Here is a 15,571-nt window from a genome sequence, read left to right as displayed (position 1 = left end):
GACACAAATTACTTTTAAATAAAAATTAAAACTGTAATGATATTTCACTATGCTACTGTTCCAGCATATGGATTTTAAAAACATTTAAAAATCGTACAGACACCAAACTTTTGAGAAGTAAAGTAAATTAAATGCCTTATACCAGTGGTTCCCAACCCTGGTCCATTGGTCGCCATGATTTTGCCAAGTAAGACATGTTCCTGGATCAACATATTTTGTTGATCCTGGATCAACATTACTGTCCAACATATAGTCTAAACCCAATCCCTACCCCTAAACCTAACCCTACCCATAATTTATTCCTAAAATCAGTCTAATGATAGCTGATTAACAAGGGTGTAGAAGCACCTAACCCTGATCGTAAGCCTAAAACAGATATTTCCTGAAAAGTCATCCCTCAATTCTGATTGGTTAATTGGAATGTTGTTCCAGGATCAACACGGATGTTGATCCAGGAACATGTTGTACTTGGTGAAATCACGGTCACCTCCTGGAGGCACCCCAACACTGCATGTTCTGCATGTCTCCTTAATCAAACATTCAGATCATCAGCTCATTAGTAGAGACTCCAAGACCTGAAATTGGTGTGCCAAAGAAATGTGCAGTGTTGGGGTGCCTCCAGGACCAGTGTTGGGAACCACTGCCTTATACAACAAAAACAAACAGCAGCATAAATTGGAGAGAGTTTTTGTTTGCCTTCCCTGGTTGTGCATTAGAGGCATGGCCAGAGGCAATGGCAGGTGGAACTATTGATTTTCCCTGAAAGCTGAGATTATGGTGTGAAGTGTTTTGTTTGCGAGCTAAAAAGGCAGAATAATCATGCATAATCATGTCCAGTGGCCTTGAAGTGAGTGAGATTATGAAAAAGAGATCGGAAAGTTTTCTGTGCTCACTAACTGAATACATAAAGAACTGCATTTCTCCACAGACTAAACAGACATAAGAAGACAGAGCTAATAGGCAGATGCTCGGAGAGCATGACCTCTTCACACTGCACACCGGTGTGTATCACTCATCATGTTTGCATTCAGAAACACTGTCACCCACATCCCACATAAACACAGCCTCATCATTTCTCTCATACATGCACTCAGTTCTACACACGCTTCAGTGGTAACAAGTAAGAGAGACAGTCTAACGAGAGGTGTGTGATCTCACTGAGCAATCTCACGAGTGTAATTACTGCAAACGGAACACACTGTACTGTAGCATACAGAGAGAGAGAAAAGGGGGTTTAAAACCACACCTGGAGCTGCTGCAGCAATACCATTACAACCGTATAATAACCCAAAGTGGGAAAATAATTTTAATTGTTCAAAAGAGGGGTTCTCACATCAGGTATTTTTCACTTTAGGATATGCAACCCCAGAACATTCAGCACATCATGTATTGCTTTGAAAATTTGGTATTGTTGTTAATGGAACTACATGCTTTTATAGAATCAAAAAGATTCTGAAGAAAACTTCTCATTACCAAACCTAAGAGGGCAGGTGTTATGCTGGCACTGGAAATTTTACATGTATTGATGTTGATGTGCATTTTTAATCCTGGCAAACTTAAAATGTTAGCTTTCTGAGATGTTTCATACACTGTTATGTTTTAACAATGTTTTATATGTTTTATATATTATTGTTTTATACACTGCAAAAATGACCCATGATAGTTTCGAAGCATCAGTAATAATGTGCTGAAAACTACATATTAGCATTAGTAATATTTTGCTTTATATTCCAGCAAAAGTGTGTTTATGGATTTTTATACTGTACAAAACCAGGCACACACACACATATAAAATAAAAAAAAATAATAAATGTAAAAAAAACTTTAATAAATGTAAAGAAAACTTCAAGAGAAAATTTAAAACTTACAAGAAAAATATACATATAAAATATTCTAGCAAATAACTTGCGAATATATTGTCAGGATCAGTAAGATATTTTTTAAAGAAATTAAATATTTATTCAGCAAGGATGCATTCAAGTGATCAAATCAAATAAATGCTATTCTTTTGAACTTTCCATTCATCAGAGAATGTTGTATCAAGCTTTCAACTAAAATATTAAGCGTACAAGTGACAGTTACATTTAAACTGTTATAAAAGATTGTTTTAAAATATTTTTTAAAATACTTTTGAACTTTCTATTTGTCAACGAATTATGAACAAAAAAAATGTATTACAGTTTCCACAAAAATATTAAGCAGCACAACTTTGTTCATCATGTGACGACTGTAGTATGGCTGCTGGAAATTCTGCTGTTCCATCACAAGAATAAATCATATTTAAAATATATAGGCTAAAAATATAAAACTACATAGCCCCACACGTGACATTCAGACAAAAAATATACTTATAGCGGCCACAAATTAAGAATTAATTTTCTTGTTTTATTAATTAATTAATTTATGTAAATCATGACCATGTTATATGAATAGGTCCCTCATTTTGATTTTACTGAAATGAGGATACGAAGCATATATTAAAAGCACACAAAGAATGTTCTATGAAAAGTTAATCTGCAAAAACAGACAACTCCTTTTTTAACAGTTTTCAAAAATCATGTTTTTTCATTGTGCGTTCCAATTAATCTCTATCAAACTTCAGTTGGGTTATTTTGATTAAGTTAAAAATAAAAATAAAAAATCCAGCTAACTAATGCAATAAAACACACACACACACACACACACACACACAAAAACATGAAAACATAATAAAAAAACATGATTTTAGAAAATTAAAAAAAAACTGAAATAAAGTCTTCATATATTAAATCTACATCTTACAAATTAGCCCTTCACAGCAGATATAAAGTGAAAGAGTTCACCTTCAGATAAACTAAGAAGAACAAGAGTTGACCAAGTGCACAGTGACCTCAGCTGCTAACTGTCTATGACAGTGTACAAAACTACTGCAGCATTCTAGTAACCTTCAAGATCTAAATGAGAGGAAGTCAGGAGGGGAATGAACAGAGCGTGAAGGAACATGGCAGTAATAATGATAGAGAGAGTGTGTTTGAACAGAAAGAGCACGATAGTCATATTAATGCAGACTACCTGCTCATAACAGGTACTTATTAAGAAATATAAATGAAAGTCTAGCCTGGAATGACTGAGGTGCCATTTACAGAATGTGAGTGTGTCTTTGAGAGTTTGGTCACATTGAGCTGTGTATCACCTGAGGCAAAATTGTCATACATCAGAGGGACAGTGTGTGTGTGTGTGTGTGTTTATGTGGTTTATGAGGACACAAATTTGCATAATAACATGGGTATGACATAGGTATTACAACGAGAAGGTGATTTATGAGAACAAGTTCAGTGTCCCCGTAATTCAAAAGGCTTAAAAATAAATCAGCATGAGTTTTTTTGAAAATCTAAAAATGCAGAAAGTTTCCTGTGAGGGGTAGGTTTAGGGGTAGGGTTGGTGTAGGGCAATAGAAAATATGGTTTGTACTGTATTAAAACCATTATGCCTATGGAGAGTCCCCATAAACCATAAAAACAAACCTCTGTGCGCGTGTGTGTGTGTGTGTGTGTGTCTGTGTGTGTGTGTGTGTGCGTGCGGGCGTGCGTGCGTGTGTGTGTGTGTGCGTGCGGGCGTGCGTGCGTGTGTGTGTGTGTGCGTCCGTGTGTGTGTGTCCACTATCAAGTGCACAGTTGCTGACTTTGCCTTTTAATTGCTGCTGATATATGAAAGGTGCTTTACATGTCAACAATCATACAGTGACATAGAGAACAGACTGACAGGGCACATTTCACATTCAATACACACTCTGAAGCATAAAACACTACAATAATTTCAAATGCTACAAATAAATGTAGGTATTACAATATTATAAAGTACAGTATAAAAATATATATTCATTTTGAGATTTACTAATGATTACATTTATTCCATTATTCAATTAAAATAATGAATTTTGAGTGTTTTTAAGATTAAATATGTGACCCTGAACCACAAAACTAGTCTTAAGTAGCACAGGTATATTTGTAGTAATAGCCAAAAATACATTGTATGGGTCAAAATGATCAATTTTTCCAATTGATCAAAATCATTAGGATATAAAGTAAAGATCATGTTCCATTAAGATATTTTGTACATGTCCTACCGTGAATATATCAAAACTTAATTTTTGATAAGTAATATGCATTGCTAAGAACTTCATTTGGACAAATTTAAAGGCAATTTTCTCAATATTTAGATATTTTTGCACCCTCAGATTCCAGATTTTCAAATATTTGTATGACTACCAAATATTGTCCTATCCTAACAAACCATACATCAATGGACAGCTTATTTATGCAGCTTTCAGATGATGTATAAATCTCAATTTCTAAAAAATTGACCTTTATGTCTGATGTCTTTATAGCTGAAGGTTTGCTAACATGACAGAACCTTAACTTTAAGTGAGCGTTGCATGATGGTAAAGGATACACACTCTGAAGCATAAAACACTACAATAATTTCAAATGCTACAAATAAATGTAGGTATTACAATATTATAAAGTACAGTATAAAAATATATATTCATTTTGAGATTTACTAATGATTACATTTATTCCATTATTCAATTAAAATAATGAATTTTGAGTGTTTTTAAGATTAAATATGTGACCCTGAACCACAAAACTAGTCTTAAGTAGCACAGGTATATTTGTAGTAATAGCCAAAAATACATTGTATGGGTCAAAATGATCAATTTTTCCAATTGATCAAAATCATTAGGATATAAAGTAAAGATCATGTTCCATTAAGATATTTTGTACATGTCCTACCGTGAATATATCAAAACTTAATTTTTGATAAGTAATATGCATTGCTAAGAACTTCATTTGGACAAATTTAAAGGCAATTTTCTCAATATTTAGATATTTTTGCACCCTCAGATTCCAGATTTTCAAATATTTGTATGACTACCAAATATTGTCCTATCCTAACAAACCATACATCAATGGACAGCTTATTTATGCAGCTTTCAGATGATGTATAAATCTCAATTTCTAAAAAATTGACCTTTATGTCTGATGTCTTTATAGCTGAAGGTTTGCTAACATGACAGAACCTTAACTTTAAGTGAGCGTTGCATGATGGTAAAGGCAATCTAAATGTAAAAATACAATAGGGGATATTAGCATGAACAGTCATTTACATATTAACTGCTACAATAAATAAAACATATAATATCATCAGAGAACCTATAATGCATCCTTCTTAAAATTGTGTCAACTGCAATTTGATAAATGGCAGCAGTGTTCAGCAACTACATATATTAATATAATCACTCCACGGTGTAATATAGTTAATCAGTCTAATTTTGTTGGTTCTTTACAGTTGTCAAGCAGCTTGGCACATAGTAACAGAGAGTGTGATCACAGGTGTGCATATAATGGCTTCAAACATGGCTCATCCAATCAGAAACATTATAAGTGTATTCTAAGGTCAGAAAGCAGGGCAAAATGTTAGCACACACAGATAATGCTATCTGAAGCACATAATGAGTGGACATAAGCATTTCCTGTTGTATATTTACATGTTTAGTGAAGGAGAACGAGAGAGCTGCATAAGGATCCATCTGTTTGCCTCCGTTTGCCCCAAACACCTGCGTTTGAACGCACAGACCACACTATTACATCAAACACATACACACATCTACAGATGTTTGTGGATCTCAGCTGTATTGACACAGAAGAACAAAGACATGTCCATGTTTGATAGACAGGAAAAAAGAGAGAGAGAGGAAAGCAAGTGTAAGAGTAAACGAGAGGAGAGTGGGTGAAACAGATTGTGCTGTCAAAGGGGATGGAAAGGGCTCAATGTGATGTTGCCACGACAGTGCAGAGTGGGACAGAATAAAGTAGCTCCGTGTGTGTGTGTGTGTGTGTGTGTGTGTGTGTGTGTGTGTGTGTGTGTGTGTGGACAGAATAAAAGAGCTCCGTGTGTGTGTGTGTGTGTGTGTGTGTGTGTGTGTGTGTGTGTGTGTGTGTGTGTGTGGGCGATACATATTTCCCCTCTCTCCCTGTCTGACTCACAGCAGCATAAATACTGCAGGCGCTCTCAAAGGCAATGCTCTCATCTGTCCTCTGTCTCACTCTTGTCCCTCAGGCCTGACAGCTAGTCACTGTCTCACACACACGCTGAGGCATTTTATGGGACAGTAGGATAAGTGCAGTACAAGAATGATGAGACAGACAACAAGAAATCCCCGTCATTCTTTTTGGTAGCTAGTTTTGGGTTGCTATTTTCGTTAAACTAAGATGGTTGAAAACTAAACTGTGTGTACAAAATTTAGTTTTGTTTATGTGTACAGAAGTGAAATACACTTTTAGTTTAGTTTTATCTACTTCCACACTTTTGTTCACAAAGTTAACGAAAATCTTTCTTTTTTTTTCTTTTTTTTTACTGCTTTCGATGCTGTTTTTATCTTGTAAAACTAGATTTTATTGTAATTTGTGCATTTTAACCTATATTTTTGTGTGTGCTTTAATAATTTTTTAGTGCTGGGCAACGATTAGTCACCAATTAATTGCATCCAAAATAAAAGTTTTTGTGTATATAATATATACAGTGGGTACGGAAAGTATTCAGACCCCCTTAAATTTTTCACTCTTTGTTATATTGCAGCCATTTGCTAAAATCATTTAAGTTATTTTTTTTTCCTCATTAATGTACACACAGCACCCCATATTGACAGAAAAACACAGAATTGTTGACATTTTTGCAGATTTATTAAAAAAGAAAAACTGAAATATCACATGGTCCTAAGTATTCAGACCCTTTGCTCAGTATTTAGTAGAAGCACCCTTTTGATCGAATACAGCCATGAGTTGTGTGTACTGTGCATATTTATTATGTATATATAAATACACACACACATGCATGTATATAGAAAAATATGTCGTTTATATATTAAATATATTTATATATAATATAAATGATATGAACATAAATATATACATGTAAATATTTTCTAAATATATACTGTATATGTGTGTATTTCTATAAACATAACAAATATACACACACATATATTATGTTCCCAAAACTTTTTTTTTATTTTTCTCAAACTGTTCTTTTTTTTTTTTTAGATGCATGAAATTAGTGTGAACATTTTTTAAGAAGTTAATACTTTCATTCAACAAAGATGCATTAAATTAATCAAAAGTGACAATGAAGGCATGTATGTTATAAAAGATCACTGTTTTTTAATCAAATAAAAACAGCCTCGGTAAGCATAGTGGCTTCTTTCAAAAGCAATCTTACCCACCTAAAAATTTTGAACAGAGAAAAATGTATCTGTACAACTTCCAGTTCAAATATAAATATATGTAGTGCCCCAAAATGTAATTTCTAACAGTCTGATGAGATGCATTCTCAATTTGATTATGAAAACCCACACTAATGTACACAACAACAAAGTACAACAGCTATCAAATAAAGCTTGACTGCTAAGAGTTATAGGGCCCCCTCTTGGTGAACAAGAGAATAATCAGTTTTGTCTACACTCTTATTTGAGCTCAAGTTTACCCACCGCAGTGCTTGCCATAACACACACCTACACAGCGCCATCACCACCCAGCCAGAAAGGATACTGTTACAGCCTATGCCTCCATCAATATCCATCTGCTCATTAAGACAACTTCTAATGAGTCTCTATGAAGAATAATTGCTTTTCATGGATGTTGAAAAGGGGGTGTGGGGTTTAGTATTTTTTCTCTCTTGCTTTCTTCAGACCAAAGTCTATTTTACTTTTACAATGAATGCTGACGCCAGGTCTCTGCGGTGAAGGATCTGTCTTTGCCAATTTGCCTGAGGTGAACCCGTTTAGACTGTCATGGGTGTGTGAACATCTCAATTACCATGAGATGGTCAGACGGTTTGGTAAATAATTTACACACATCACACTCTGCATTGGTCTGACTGAGGTTTGAATGTCAAAACACTGACAGAAAGCTTTAATAACGTTGCAATATTAATGAGCTACAAAGCAGACGATTGTGAAATGCCACGAACAGAGATATTTCACTGAGAAACTTAAGCATTGGCTGTTCCTCAGTATGAATTACATAATGTCTGTGTATCTGGTCTGGGGTTAATACAGCAGGGGTTATGCAAATAAGGCACTAATTCCATGGAGTCATGGAACAGGAGAGAGATTGAGAGAGAGGAAAGTCATAGGCAAACAGTGAAAAAGAGAGACACAGAGTGACCCGCCAGGTTTACGTGATCTGAAACTGACGGTTGCATTATTGATTGTGTTTAAAACCCGATGCCAAGATCACATCACTGGCAGACATTTCTCCAACATCATTGCCTACTAAATAACATCTAGTCAGCATTGTTAGTGGTCAAAGACAGTGCTATCTAATCACGTTATTAAGGATTCTTAATACAAGATCCTTTGCTCACTTCATTCAGTCTAAACAGTGTGGATGTGAGAATACTCATACACTACTGTTCAAAAGTATGAGATCGATAAGTGTTTTAAAGACGTATCTTCTTTGATCTTCTTATGCTCACCAAAGCATTTATTTAAAAAATACAGTAAAAAAAAAAAAAAAATTTATTCCTGTGATATCACATGATCCCACATGATTATTTGATCACCAAAATCCTTTGGTGCTCAAGAAGCCTTTCTTATTATTATTAATGTTGAAATCAGTCGTGCTGCTTAATGTTTTTGTGGAGAGCTTGATACAGGATTCTCTAAAAGTTTAAAAATTAATAGAAAGTTTGAAAAAATATATAATTTATTTGAAATAGTAATCTTTTGTACCATTATAAATATCTTCTTTTTTTTTACCAATTAAATGTGTCAAAAAAACACATTCGATTTTAGATTATATTCACAATTCAATATTGATTTGATTCTGATTCATTTGTAATGAATCAGAATCAAATAACAGCTGTGTTATAATGTCTAATAACAGCTGTGTTTTTAATGTCTATTTTTGTGTTATAATGTCTGTGTTATAATGTCTATTTTACATGTGTAACCCCTCTCTCTCGCTAGCCTCCGTTACACTCACACCCCTAAACCTCACTCCCATCTGGGTCACGGCACCAATGTAACCCCTCTCTCCCAGGTCTTCACCGCCACACCTCGTTCTTGTTCCGAGTGGGTCTCGAACCCGGGTCTCCAGCATGGGAGGCGGACACACTAACAAGGAGGCTAAAGACTAAAGCACCTACTTGCTGGCCTCCTTTACACATGCATTATATATTCTTTTATCTTTAATGTATAGAGACAATTATAAATCTTTCTCGGGCAGTATGAAGAGGAAGTCATTAATGCACATTCAAATCCATTGACTCCAACTTGCTATTCAATTTCTAGCAGGTAATAAGCACTACAGTCATTAAATATTCACTTGGTTATCTCTGAAGCTCACTTGAATTTGTTTTAAATCATTAGAGGTTACATTATGGTGTCTTGCAAAGCAATCTGAAATCAGTTCCCTTAAATGGTGTCTTCAAATGCTGCCAGTTAAGTAATTGACTGTCTGGGCAGCGAGGAGGCCAGACAGCTGCCTTTAGTTTCAAACACAACCTGTGGCTCTGTTTGCTTGAGCGGCCCGACATGTAAACTTCTGGCCAAACCAATGGCATGAGTTTGGCTGTGACAATGGAAGATGTTGGGGGGAGGGTTTGGGAAAACTGTTTGGATTATTTTTACAATTAAGGTTGGCGCTGCTAGGGGCGCATAAATTGCAAACCTCACCTTTTAAGGCCAAGTCATAAAATATCCACACAGAAATTATTTCATGAACCATTAATTATGACAAAGAGTCTAAACCAGTAACGTGTTTTGAGCTGTCTTGTCTGAACGTGGTAAGACTGATACCAATCTGTCTATGTGACCCTGCTTTAGGCCTGTATGAGACACAGGGGCACAGAGTGACGCAGTGTCACAGGTTTATCCCTTATCTAATTGCGAAAGCAATTAAGTATTTAATGGGGACACCTGGTGATCGTTCCTCAATCATTTATCAGCTTTCCAGGATGAATAAATGATCAGTGACTGGCACTTTCTTGGTGATTTCGAAACTGGCCCATTTAAAGCTGTTTGTGTTGAGGCTGTGATAATCAGCCTTAAAGGGGTAATATGATGCGATTTCAATTTTTCCTTTCTCTTTGGAGTGTTACAAGCTCTTGGTGCATAAAGAAGATCTGTAAAGTTACAAAGACTAAAGTCTCAAATCCAAAGAGATATTCTTTATAAAAGTTAAGAGTCAGCCACACCTACCTAAAACGGCTCGTTCTAACACGCCCCAACATACCTACGTTGCTCTGTGGGAAGATTTGCATAACGCCGCACAAATGTTCACGCAAAGAAAGAAGGCATAACTTTTATTCTCGCTGTAGTTTTGTTGTTTCCACCGCAATGTCGTAAAGACGCTGTGTGCTTCGTTGTAAAAGCGAAACTACTTTGTTTGGTCTTCCAAAAGAGGACGATATCTGCTTCGTCATGCCTGGAGCTGATCCGTGCTGGTCGCTGAGGAAATACTACAACATTACGCTGTGGATCACCGGATCGTCTTTCACCGTGGAGGAAGCGGAGTCCAGCCCGGAGTCGTCACATGTCCTTCCGGACGCTCCTTCGCCGAAATCGCCGAACGCGCCATTCTCAAGCCCGCGCCTCTGCTCACTCTACCCCTCCCGCCATTCCTCACTTTATCCCCCGGCCTCTGCTCACTGTAGGCCACCTTTTGTGACGCTGTTTCGTTGTGAAAGCGAAACTACTTTGTTCGGTCTTCCAAAAATGGACACGACTAGAAATCAGTGGTTAAGTTGTATTTACAACATTGTTCCAGAACACTTCAACCCAAATATTCGGTCTGTTTCCTGGAAGAGTAGACTACAATGCCGGCTGTTCTGACTCAAAGACTGTAAATGCGTATTTTATATTTAAAGAGTTTTTATATTTTATATATTTAAAGTGAGTTTTTTTGGGCAGTGTTGAGTAGTGCTTGTTGTTTGTCATTTCTCCGATCACAAATGCAGACATGGTTTTATGTTTACGCGGCGCGATGCAACGCAACGCGTAAAAAAGACATTATAATCCAGAATTATGTCCCCACTGGATGCAACGAATGCCTTGTTTGTAATGGGTTTTCATGTTTTTGAATCATCACTGTGGCCTGACAGGGCATCATCACTATATGGCAAGGGGCATAACATTTCCGTCTCATGCTTGAGGTATTCGGCCAGTCACAACGCACTGAATAGCTGGCCAATCAGAGCACACCTCGCTTTTTCAGCTTTGTAAAAATCGACACGTTTCAGAAAGGCGGGGCATAGAGGAGAAAAAATAATGTACAGTATGTGGATAATAATGTGTTTTTTTAACCTTAAACCGCATAAACAAATTTCATTACACCAAATACACAAAATAATGTTCTTTTTAGCAGCATCATATGACCCCTTTAAAGGAATAGTTAAGCCAAAAATAAATATGTACTCCCCCTGTAAGTATGTATTTCATACTTCCATCCAAGATGTATGTATATGTGTTTGTAGAGAAATTTAGCATTACATCACTTGTTCACCCATGGATCCTCTGCAGTGAATGGGTGCCATCAGAATGAGAGTTCAAACAGCTGATAACAACATCACCATAATCCACAAAATTCCAGTACATCAATAGCTATGTTTCCATCCACCTATTTTTATGCGCATTTTGGAATATTGCATTAAAAAACACTGGATGGAAATGCCAAGATATGCCAATTTAAAAAGTCTGCATAAAAAACCTTTTAGCCGATAAGAAAAAATGCGCATAAATTACGATGGAAACACATTTACCGAATAAATTCCTCCATGCGCAAAGAAAAAGTCATGTGACTTTGCGCTATCAGACGTGATAACTTGACTAACCAGCAGACCGATCTTGTTAACTGCATCTATATGTTGTTATGGCCATTGTGAAATGCCTGAGCAAAGTCTGTCGTCACAGTATTTCTGTATAAATTACAGCTAGAGCCGTCCTTAGCTGACGTGGGGCCCGGTGCGAGGTAGGGAGCCCTCGGTCCGTTCGCCGCGGGGCCCGGTGCAACCGCATCAGTTGCACCCTCCTAAGGATGGCCCTGTTGACAGCATTTATTGTGTTTCATCTGCTCGCTCTGAGGTGCAAGTACTTTATCATAATTATTATATTCGTTGGCTTCTCCTAGTTTTCTTAGTGATATTTAATGCCAGTTTATCAGGAAGTGAAGATGTTCATTAATATGTTTTTTTTTTTTTTTAAAACCTTTGCTTCTGGCTAAAATGCAAGTCCTCTATCCATAATATTGCTTTCTCCTGAGAAAAGGTTGTCTCATCTGAATCTGGAGAGAAATATGCACAGATCATCCACCATGTGAAAACCACACAAAACAGTTCTAAACAAATATCTTGGTGATTTTTATGGACAAGGACAACAGGGGATGGACTTTTTCCACTGAAGGGTTATTATGGATTATGGACTCCTATTTTGTCCAGAAGCAATGGTTTAAAGTTAAAACACCTTAATAATGTATTTGTCACTTAACAAGATGGAGTTGTGTGGATTACTTATTGATTGTGATGTTTTTATCAGCTCTCATTCTGACGGCACCCATTCACTGCAGAGTAAGCAAGTGAAGTAATGCTGTAAAGCTTGGTTGGCCTGAGGGTGAATACATTTTCAGCAGATTTCTATTTTTGGTTGAACTATTGCTTTAAAGGAACGTGCAAGCCCAGGAAGAAATTTAACCTGCAGAGAGAGAGTGCAGAGGGGTTATGTAAGACGATGTCTTTTGTTTCACTACGTGTGTATGCACATGGCAAAGGAATTAGGGGGAAAGGCACAGTAAGACAAAGTAAATCTAATTTTGATCTCCAAACTCTAAAAATGACAGAATAGGCCACAACATACAATAATTTGAGAACCATTGGAAAACAAAACAACTGAGGGTCTATGTATTTGGTGGAGCCTTTTTTTTTCTTGATGAAAATAAGACCAGACAAGTCACCTTTATTTAATGACACAATGTAGTAAAACACAAACAACAACATCCCACCATAAATGTCTTCTGGACTAACCTGTCAGAACCATAAGTCAGACAGAAACTGCAACTGAACTGCAACTACAACCCAGCGCCCTGAGCAGAATGCAGGGTCGTAAATAAATGAATAAAGAAAGCAATGACAGAAAATAGATCAAATAGATTATGCCCTAAAGTACTTTCCAGTCAATATTATGCTGTGCATTCCCTCAACTGACAAACAGATATTAATCACCAAGTGCTACTTGTCCATAAAAGTGTATTTAACAACACCACACTGGCCCATAAATGTACAACATGTAGAAGATGTTATGGTTATGTACTATAAAAGTTTTTTCCACAGGCCTTTGCATTGCACCAAGATGTAAATCACTGCACTTGGCAGCCACAGGAGACTGTAAATGCTTCAATTTATGTTAGTGTTGTGGATCTGAGATGCCTCAAAGTTACATAACAAACTACAAATGCACTGTGACCTCCCTATGGAACTGTTTCCAGGCATCAACGTGCAGTTGCTACAGTGCAACAGGATGAGGTCATTGGATTTATTGGGGTTGAGTTCATGAAAACATGTCACTGACTGACAGACCATGATGCTCTGGTGGCCTGGGTCACATGCCTGGATGTAACCCTCATTGTCACAAGCCACTGGGGTGTGGCCCAAATATTTTCTTTCCTGTCTATTTATGTATTCAAAGGTACATACAAAATGTATACATATAACAACTTAAAGTACACCTCTTCTATAATAAACACATTTTTCATTTCTGAATGTAAATTAATTTATATATTTTTGTTGAGGCTAATGTAAATGTCTTTATCAAACCTAATTAAGTAGTTTAGCATAAGATTTTATTATTATATCTTAGAAAATATTCTATAAAACTTGTTTTACTGTTTTTCACTGCCTTTATGAAAAGGCAAAGTTAGTTCAGTTTGTAAAATGCTATATGGTGCATCCTAAAATAATTTAATATATTTATGAATTAGTAATTAATAATATTTGTTTTTTAAAAACATTTAAAAATATATATATATTTGTAATGATTAAGAGGTGTACACATATATATATATATATATATATATATATTCAAGGTGTAAGGATAACGTTAATTTTTACTAGATGGTTACCCCAAATGACATGAATGTAATGTTTTCTATGAAAACCAATATGAATAAAAAGAGTACATTTTGAAGAACTTTTTAAAGCTAGATTTTTTTTAAAAAAATCCTATTATTGTGCACACTCTTACATGTCATAAAATGTCTAATGGTGCAACTCCTAAAACATTAAAAGATACTTACATTCATGAATCAAAAATCACAATTAAATAAATACATTCATAAAAAATTAAAATAATGATTAAGATGGGCATGTTTTCAAGGTCTAAGGAAACCATTTTCTTTTTACTTGATGGTTACACTACATGACAAAATAAATGTAACCATTTATATGAAACCAGGTAACACTTTATTTTATGGTGTCCTTGTTACATGTACTTACTATTATAATAACAATAAATTATGCATAATTACATGCAAATAACCCTAAATCAACCCCTAATCCTAATCCTAACCCTAACCATATAGTAAGTACATGTAGTTAATAATTATTACTCAGTACTTAAATGTATAATTACAATGTAACAAGGACACCTTAAAATAAAGTGTAACCTGAAACCAACATTAATTTATTTTTAAAAGCTTACTCCTTTGTTTTACTGTTGTCATTGAGCAGTATCCATGCTTATTTGTGTGTAGAGATAACTTTAAAATCAAACAGAGAGAGAGAGAGAGATAGAGAGAGTTACGATAAATGACCTTCATGCAGCTCAAAAGAGTGCAATAGACAGTTTACAGTCCACTCCAAGACACTGTCATTGAACCAATATGCCCTCCAGCCCAGTTAAGATACCATATGGTATTTGAAAGTAGAGCAGCCCTGCTATATCAGAATCTTACTTGACAGTGACTTTGGCCATATGTCTCAACTTCAGTCTTCAAGTCCAATATAAATCAGCATGATTTATCTGTTGCCCATTTGTCCGAAACACGTGTGTGACAAAACTGCCTCATGATGTCACTGGTTTTCCAGCAGCGTGACCCATGGGGACCTCTTCCCCGAATACACCCCAGAGGACACACTGTGATGGAGAGCCAAAACCACAAAGCAAACCACTAATAAATGAATAGTCTAATAAAAGCTGGTGCAAATCCTTTATTATTTGCTCTCCAGCCTTCTCTAACCCCATCCAGCTCAGCCAGGAACATTTTGACGTTGACAACCAGCTGTAATTAATGGACCACATCACAACAACCAGTTGGACATGCAGATTTGTGCAATACCACATCAGGGAAATCGGACCATTCCCCACAATTCCTTGTGCAGTGTCTTGTCACTTCAAGAATAGACTACAGCAATTATACTTTTCTGAGGAACTCTGAAACCACTGCAGATCTTAAGTTACTGTCTCCTAGGATGAATCGCTTTTGTTGCAGCATTTGTCTTCTGTAAGTCTCTTTGGATAAAAGCGCACACTAAATGAATAAAT

At 36.0% G+C, this 15,571-nt stretch overlaps 1 long non-coding RNA gene across 1 annotated transcript; it reads left to right on the top strand.

Annotated features, from left to right (window-relative positions):
* Positions 1 to 690: 690 nt before the first annotated feature.
* LOC107566586 (uncharacterized) lies at positions 691 to 6,228 on the top strand. The gene is made up of 3 exons (XR_001606523.1): positions 691 to 847; positions 929 to 1,001; positions 6,100 to 6,228. It is a non-coding gene; the product is annotated as an uncharacterized lncRNA (long non-coding RNA).
* Positions 6,229 to 15,571: the final 9,343 nt, after the last annotated feature.

This window comes from Sinocyclocheilus grahami, unplaced genomic scaffold (genome assembly GCF_001515645.1).
Source record: "Sinocyclocheilus grahami isolate Dianchi unplaced genomic scaffold, SAMN03320097.WGS_v1.1 scaffold1086.1, whole genome shotgun sequence".
Lineage (NCBI taxonomy): Eukaryota > Metazoa > Chordata > Actinopteri > Cypriniformes > Cyprinidae > Sinocyclocheilus > Sinocyclocheilus grahami.
The sequence above is the reverse complement of the archived record's forward strand: the minus strand, read 5'-3'. Positions and strand labels throughout refer to the sequence as shown.